Genomic DNA, 8,717 nt, shown 5'->3' on the forward strand with positions numbered 1-8,717 from the left:
AAATATGGCCACTTTCAACCAACATCCGTCTCTTTCAAGACATCCGGAACAGCTCTCCTTCCTAGCTGGGCTGTTTTGGATTATGGTCAGAGTAAAAGAACTCCAGTGCTATAAATACAGAGAGCTGCATGAGAGCGAGAGAGAGAGTGGGAGGAGGAAGAGAGGGAGAGAACAGGATGGACAGAGCGACAGAGAGAGAGAAAGAGAGAGACGGGGCCTGGATGAGCGTTTCGGCCGTTGCGTAACGAGCCCCAGATATGGGCTGAAGGGAAACAGGACGTCAGAGAGCAGCAGGAGCAGTGGGATCAGCAGGAGGATCAGCGCAGCCGATCCGAGCCGAGTGGCACGCTGCTCACACAGGCTGGCCCCGAACGATAACACTGGAGCCTTCCCAACCACGCCCCGGACCCGGCCAACACTCACACTCACACGCACTGACTTATACACACACCCTTTTACAAGCAGAAACAGTACACAGACACACACGCTCTCACACACACGCACTAACTTATACACGCATCCTTTTACAAGCAGAAACAGTACACAGACACACACGCTCTCACACACACATACTCACACGCACTAACTTATACACACTTCCTTTTACAAGCAGAAACAGTACACAGACACACACACTCTCACACACACACACACTACCTTATACACACAGCCTTTTACAAGCAGAAACGGTACACAGACACACACGCTCTCACACACACTAACTTATACACACATCCTTTTACAAGCAGAAACAGTACACACACACACACACACACACACACACACACAGATCTGGAGGTCAGATCAGGACACGCTCTGCTTCCGTCCTCTCTCCCTCTCAGCCTCCGCCCGCCTCTCTCCCTCTCTCACCCGCTCCAAGAAAAACGCACCAGGCGCTCGCTCCTCCAACGCCAGTGCCTTCCGCTGCCAACGCTCCCAAAACTGCACCTCCGTTCCGTTCACGCCCCCCAGAACCCGGCCCCTCTGATTCAGCGTCAGGATGCGAGGCTGTCCCCTTTCCTCATGTGACATAACGCAGGCCGGGGGCGCAGGGCCGCGTGAACCGCCAGCGGACACCGCTGCGAACACCGCCCTTTCAACCCCCCGGTCTCTGCCAACTGTGCGATGAGGTGAATGTGTAACACCGCCACTGGACCTCACTCCAGCTACCGAGAGAGCGGCGTGAAGCCGGGTCAATGAGCAACGGGGACCGCACCGGACCGCGCTTTATTACCGCTGGCGTAACCCGCGCTTTCCGAACTCTCCCTTCAATCTTTCTGTGTCCGCTCCTCCGGTTTTTTACCCCGCGGGGAGCGTACACTTCTACACCACTCAGCACTCAAGTGTCTTTGTATTTTAGTTTGTATTTTATCGTGCTACATACAGCAGGCAGGGGTGGGGGAGGGGGAGGGTGGGGAACGAGTTCAGCTCACAGGAGCGGTGAAAGCCCCGCTTCTCGGTGTGGCCGTGTTTTTAAACGCGTTGGATTGGGTGGCTAGACGTACGCCGGCTCCGACACCACGTGTGTGAGAGATCGACTCCGGCTCGAGATGGCACCTGCGGATTGACCTAAAAAAAAAATTTTTTTTAAAAAGCACCGGCGTGCTGGGTCGCGGCAACACGCAAACGCACCTGAGCTACATGGAAGACAGCGAGAGGAGAGGGGCTGAGATCAAACAGGAAGCTGTCGTTAAGAAGCACAGGAAGTGGGCCTGCCAATGGGGGATGGGTGTGGTGGGGGGGGGCGTTTCCTGTGGAACAATAATGATGCCTTTCGAGTTTCTCTTCGCCTGTAATTGGGACGTCTTAGTCTTCTCCCACCAGCAGTGCCGTGGCTGTGTTCAAACTCATTCAAAAGGAGTGTTGGAAATATGAAACGTTATCTCCCCCCCCCCCCCCCGTCCCCCCAAGTGCTGGAGAGATAACAGACCGCACAAGCACTTAACGCAGAGATGCAATTACCGGCCGGTCGCGAAGGTAGGAGCGTCTACAGGTCCGTCTCAGTCAGCGCAGAGAGAGGGCGTGACTGTCGTTTCAGGAACCGGCTCCAGTTTCCGAGTAACGCCCAAACGTCCCCAATCGTGAGCATTTACAGAGAACTCACACAGACGGGAAGGACTGACGACGATCTGATTTTCCAGAAAGTGACAGAAATTTGGGGTGCGGTAGAGTGACGAGTCATACTTCACAGCCAACCCCCGTAGTCTTCCTCTCAAAGACAAACGCTGATGTGAAAGTGTGCAAGAGTGATACACGAGCGATGCGCTACACGTGGGCTCCTCACACCGCGTCCGCGGTGTTACAACACACGCGGCGGACATCAAACAACAAAACATCAGATGACGCCAGAACTTCTCGGCACTGAGACACACACAATCTGCGGAAAAACCGCCCCAGATTTACATCCCTAAGTTTCGCTCTCGTTTTCTCTCTCTTTTACCAGCTGCATCGCTTCGTTTCTCCGAGTTTGGGGAACAAACACTGATGGAAAAATAACTGGACGGCCCAGTTCCCCTGGTAACCGCTACCATGGCATTGGCCAGAGCCATCGGTAAGGTTTAGAGAGAAGGAAAATAAAAAAAGAAAGGGGGGAGGTGGAGATGCACCTTGTTCTACTCCCCCCCCCCCCCCCCCCCCCCCCCCTATTCCAGGAACTGGAGGGTTGAATGTAAAAAAAACACAAAACAGGGCAGAATATGGGTCTGCAGGAGAACCGGTAAACAACATGAGGCAGCGTCAGGACTCTACCTGAAACAGCCGCAGCCGGGACTACACGACCGCGGCCGACGTAAATATCCTTTCAAACACGGCACCGCGCGCGGGCAGCGGACCTCCGGGCCAGGACAGGAGCGATTTACGCATGACACGGCGGTTTATCCGTGGCCAGAACGCCCTTCCCCCCGGGGCGCTGCGAGGCTCGGCCAGGGCCTCTGCCAAAAGGGTGAAGTCAGGAGCGTGACTAAGAATAGATCGAGAGCCGAACGTGAAAAGCCAACGTCTTTTCCTGCGCGCCTCGAAAACGTGACTCATAAAGACCTTCCTTCTTCGCCTCCCCGTCATCCTTGCGGGCCACAGACCAACACAAACACGCCGGGGGCCGCGCCACCGACGCGCCGCGCCAAACTAGCCGGAGCCGCGGCCGTCCACCGCTCACGCGACACGCCGCGGAGGTACAGAACGGGTGATGAACGCAGCCAGAAAACTCACACTCGACAAACTCCACAACACTGCCGAAACAACGGAATCAGCCTCACGCACACTCACACACACACACACACCATCAAACTCATAAATTATTGAAGGGTAACCATCACAATTTGCAAAATACACTCAGTGACCACTTGATTAGTATTTATTAGACGTCTTGGTCTTCTGCTGCTGGTTCCACTTGGGGCGGCCTGTAGCGTAGTGGTTAAGGTAAATGACTGGGACTCGCGAGGTCGGTGGTTCTAATCCCGGTGTAGCCACAATAAGATCCGCAAAGCCGTTGGGCCCTTGAGCAAGGCCCTTAACCCTGCATTGCTCCAGGGGAGGATTGTCTCCTGCTTAGTCTAATTAACTGTACGTCGCTCTGGATAAGAGCGTCTGCCAAATGCCAATAATGTAATGTAATGTAATGAAGGCTCAATGTGTTGTGTGTTCAGAGGTGCTCTTCTGCATACCACTGTTGTAATGCGGGGTTATTTGAGTTACTGTTGTCTTCCTGTCAGCTTTGACCAGTCTGGCCATTCTCCTCTCACCTCTCTCACTAACACCACCTTTTCGGCCAGAGAACTGACGCTCACTGGGTGTTCTTTTGTTTTCAATGTCAAAGTCACTTAGATCACATTTCTTACCCATTCTGATGTTTGGTCGGAACAACAACTGTACCTCTTGACCCCTTGGCGGTATGCTCTTATGCATTGAGTTGCTGCCACTGACTACAATCCTGCTCAAAGCATTGCAAGTTCAGCCATGGAGAGGAGAGTGCTGCCTGTTAACAATAAGGTTACATCATAGCTTTGTCTTTAAATGACCTTGCCTATTTGCCCTATTTTTTTATCTGTAAACATCACCCATTCAAACTTAATTCAAAGAAATGGCACCCTTTCCTTTAAATGCAAGTTTTCGTACTTTAGAAAATGCTATTTCCTCATCTCATCAGTTTCTCTCCCAGAAAGTCTGAGGAAACTTCACACGCACTGAGACTTGCTGGAAGTGTTTCAAACTCATTACACGTACACCCACTCCCATGCCCGTCTGATCAACTCTTAAGTTTGAAATCTACTCCTGTTGAGAAGAAGGGTGCAAGAAACACTCACTGGACAAACTCAGCATGTAGTGGGCACTTGATTGTTAAGTGTCTGTGGAGGCATGAGCCAGTGAAGAAAGACAACAATGGCTTTCACTTTCTCATCTCATACCTCTTTTTTTTTTTCTTTTTTTTTTTTAAACAACGCTACCAGGAGCAGATTTAAAGCAAGTGTTGTACCAGCTTATTAGTCTGAATGTCCAGAACCGAACATCCCTGCTACGTCTGATAAATTGCAGCAACTCCACAGTGGGCTACAGTGCTCACCGACTATGTTTCTACAGCTAATGGTGCCCACCGACCGCATACGTAGCATAACGTCACACGGATTTACTCATGGCCATAGAGTCTTAACACCCGCACCTACATACTTAACCACCTCCGTCGAACAGCCACACGGACCTAATGTCAAAACACACCGCATTAGCTCCCCCTCAGACAAAGAATGCCAAATTGCGAGACCCATCACAACAGTTGGGACATCAGTTACGAAGCTACAAATAAGTCTAGCTTAGTCAGCTGTTTCAACGTAGGAAAAATCATGGTGATATTTGTAAACCATTTAGGCTATAAGGTCATACTTAATTGAAGCGAACAGAAAAACCGGTGATGTGGCTTCAGAAACTGGCAAGTAGTCATGATATGATGTATACGGACAGCACTGTAAACAAAAAAAGGATATTACGGTATGTGTAGCTTTAAAATTACATTTCGTCACAGCGTGAAGGCGGGCGATCCGTCGCATTCACATCAGGGGCGGGCATTTCAAATACCAGTAACAACAGGCAGCGGAATTACTACCACAGACGGACGACACCCAACAACACAACCCCCCCCCCCGTCTTCAAAGGAAAACAAACATGTCATTTGGGTTTCCATGTCAATCGGGCAATAAATCAAGCGTACGGAAGCAGACTTTCAAAGCGGTGTTCCTGACCCCCCATCCCCGCACCTAAGGTTGTAGACACACCACGGGATTTATGACATGCTCTAGGCTACACTTTGAAACACTGGTCGCGCTTTGTATATAAAAGCCACACAAGATGCATCTGGAACATATTCTTATAATTTTTCCAAGTACTTTAAATATCTTGGAAGTGTTCGGGTAAGCAATTTCCCCCTCGCTATTTTTCTGGTTACCTGCGTTATATGAGAAAAGCCACACACATACACCCCACCCCCAACTTGTGAGGTAGTGCGGTGAAAACGACTTTTTTTCAATATCTCATTGTACGGACTCCGGCAATTCATTCTGTTAAGAGACAGCCCAGTTGCGTACCCAGCCCGGACCACTCCCACAGACAAAGGCGTGGGATCGGATCACGTTACACAAGAAGTTCTTTCTTATTTTCTCCTCCCATCCGTCCCTCCCACGGACAACACGTGGGTTTCCGTGTTTGAAGAGCTACACTCTGGTATTTGACTGGGAAAGTCCTCCGGGGCTTGCACACAAATAGCAGCTAGTTAAAGTTTAAGCGAAGAAAAAAAAAAAAAAAAAAAAATTAATTACAAAGTCCCATGTATGGCAAAATGACATCAAGACATCCCAGGTTAACAATGTGGCAAAAGTTAAGATATCCGAAGTTAAACTGCCATCTTGCTAGTTCTTCAACTGGCATGACACTCAAAGAGTTAACAGACTCGAGTGCGTCTTCCGGTTACAGAAGCCCATTTTACTGTTAACTACTACACAATCAGTTGTTTCAAATACACCGGGCTACGACTGAGCTCATCCCTTCGCGTGCTCCTGAATATTTTACACTACAAGCCCCACTGAGACAGTAGCATTGCGAGGAATGAAGAACAGTGGGCTTAGAAAGGCGACTTACCTTTATCAAAACTGTAAAAACTCGTCCTAGAAGTAGGCTACAACACGACTGTTCACCGTCGGTATTCCTCAGTCCGCGTTTCGCCAAGGATAATTCTCTGTTGAACAACGACGATAGAAACAAAATAAAAATAGGCTACCGATGGGGGGAAAAATGCGACAAAGTAGTCTATAACAAGTTGAAATATCGCAGATACATTCAGCAGTAATTCAACCTTCAATTATCGGGGAAATTAAATCGATCACTACACATGGAATCGTCCAAACGAGTACGAAATCTGTCTTCGATTTAAAAGCCCCGGGATTCGGAAAAAAAAACGAAGAGGGTTCACAAAGTAAAGAAAACGAAGATCCTTTAATGATATGGGCTACCATCAAAATTCCCCAAATAGCAGGAAAAAAGACCACGAAAAGCGCACCAATAGAAAGGTCAACGACATTGAAAGAATTATGGTTTGAGAAGTATTCCAGCATGTACCGGAGGAATGAGTAGAGTATTCTTGCTGTGCTTCTGCTCGCGTTGCCGGGGCACTCGGTTGTCGGTAACAGCTCCTGCTTCTTGCTCCAGGGAAACGGAATGAAGCTGCCCACACAACAGTGGAAACAACGTAGACCGAAACACGGTTGCTATGTTAAATCCACTCTTCTTCCTTCGAGTCGCTAGTAACATAAAATAGTTGACAAACGGCTTTGTGCTCAATGGGACTGTGTTGTTACGACAGCTTTTGCTGCTTGTCTTTCCACTTTTTTCCTCTAGCCTATAGTCTTTCGCTTTCAGAGCTGTGGATCGAACTGCTCTGAGCTGCTCTAAAAGAGGCACGCTGTTTGGCTCAGACCGGATGATGTCACCGCACGCACTGGTCTGGCTCCGTTCCAGAACCGCCCTCCTGCCCCCCCTACTCGCTGACGTCGTTCGGCCTGCCCCTCACTGCCGGAATTCCCTGACAGCGCAAACTGGCACCAATAAGTTCGTCCTGCTGTTCCGCCGTTCCGCTTTGCGTATTTAAGGTGGACTCGTGACTGTTCTAGCCCTCATCACGATTCAACCCGTTAGTTCTGCCAACCAAACTATTTATAATTCCGATCTGACACCATCCCAAACACTGTTCTGTCAAACACAGCTATAAATAATCCGCTGAATATTATCCTATAGTTACTTCCTCAGACAGGAAGGAAGCTTGAGACAGGATTTTAGTGTATCTCTGTCTTTAAAGCATTCGTGCCTTTGATTAAAAAAAAAACGAGTAAAAACACTTATGCGTCCTGTTATTCAATCAACAACTTCATATGTTACTGAGAAATAAAATTATGAAAAAGGAGTGATAATAAATGAGTTAAAGAAAGTGTGTAAAAAGTGTGAAAGTGTGTAAAAGCCAAAAGTAGAAAAGAGAGCAGGGAAGTGTGTCAAGCCTTTTTGGGACGGGGAAATGTACCCAGGTGTGACTCAGTCACACCAGACCCTTGTCGAACAGTTTGGAGGCTGACTGATCGTCTGAAAGAGAGGCTAAAGGGAGAAAGCCACCGTCTGTACAAGTGACACATCCTCCGACTGCCAGTACCCGTGCCCCCCCCCCCCCCCCCCCCACACACACACACACACAACCCAGCCCCCCACACACCCACCTTCACACACACACACACACACACACAACCCAGCCCCCCACACACCCCAGCCATACACACACACCCAGACACAACTGAGCACCCCACACACCCCCATACAAACACACACACACACACACACACACAACAGAGCCCACCAAACAACCACACACACACACACACACACACACACACAGTGCTCACCCCCATCTCAATCTGACCGTCCATGGACACATCCTGCTCCACACAAAACAGCGCGCAGTACAAAGTACCTCAGAACACACACACACTCACACACACACACATACTCACACACACACACACACACACACACACACACACACACACACACACACACGCACACACACTCACACACACATACACACACACACACACACACACACACACACACACACTCACACACTCACACACTCACACACACTCATACACACACACACACACATACACACACACACACACACACACATACACACACACACACACACACACACACACTCACACACACACACACACTCACACATACACACACACACACTCATATACACACACATACACACACACACACACACACACACATACACAGGCAACAAGCCCCCCACACACCCACCCTCACACACACAGTGCTCACGCCCATATGTCACATGACTGATCCTGGGCTCGTTAGCCTGTTTCCTTAAAACATGCTGTCCTTTCACTCCGAACAATCTCAATCTGACCGTCCCTGGACACATCCTACTCCACACAAAACAGTGTGCAGTATGGAGTACCCCAGAACAGCGCACAGTACGGAGTACCCCAGAACAGCGTGCAGTATGGAGTACCCCAGAACAGCGCATACCCCAGAACACACACAAGAACAGAGGCTAAGCTACACAGCCAGGCATCGCATGAATGAGCCAGTAGAAATCCAGCCCTACACATGAAAGCACTCACATTTACACTCTCCAGGTTCAGGGTCAGGTAGCTAGAGTTCCT

General features: G+C 49.5%; 1 protein-coding gene across 7 annotated transcripts in view; it reads right to left on the reverse strand.

Moving 5' to 3' along the window:
- kdm6ba (lysine (K)-specific demethylase 6B, a) overlaps positions 1-8,717 on the reverse strand; it is a 98,168-nt gene that overhangs the window by 20,183 nt on the left and 69,268 nt on the right. For 3 of the 7 annotated variants that reach the window (XM_061234674.1, XM_061234676.1, XM_061234669.1), the window contains exons 1-2: positions 6,598-6,915; positions 6,121-6,217 (exon numbers count right to left, since the gene is read on the reverse strand). The exons of 3 other annotated variants lie outside the window; for them this stretch is intronic. The gene's annotated coding sequence lies outside the window, so the exon portion shown is untranslated. Of the gene's footprint in view, positions 1-6,120; positions 6,218-6,597; positions 6,916-8,717 lie in introns of those variants that run through there. One more of the 7 variants, XM_061234673.1, reaches the window with a different exon arrangement.

The sequence above is a fragment of the Conger conger genome, chromosome 3, assembly GCF_963514075.1.
Source record: "Conger conger chromosome 3, fConCon1.1, whole genome shotgun sequence".
Lineage (NCBI taxonomy): Eukaryota > Metazoa > Chordata > Actinopteri > Anguilliformes > Congridae > Conger > Conger conger.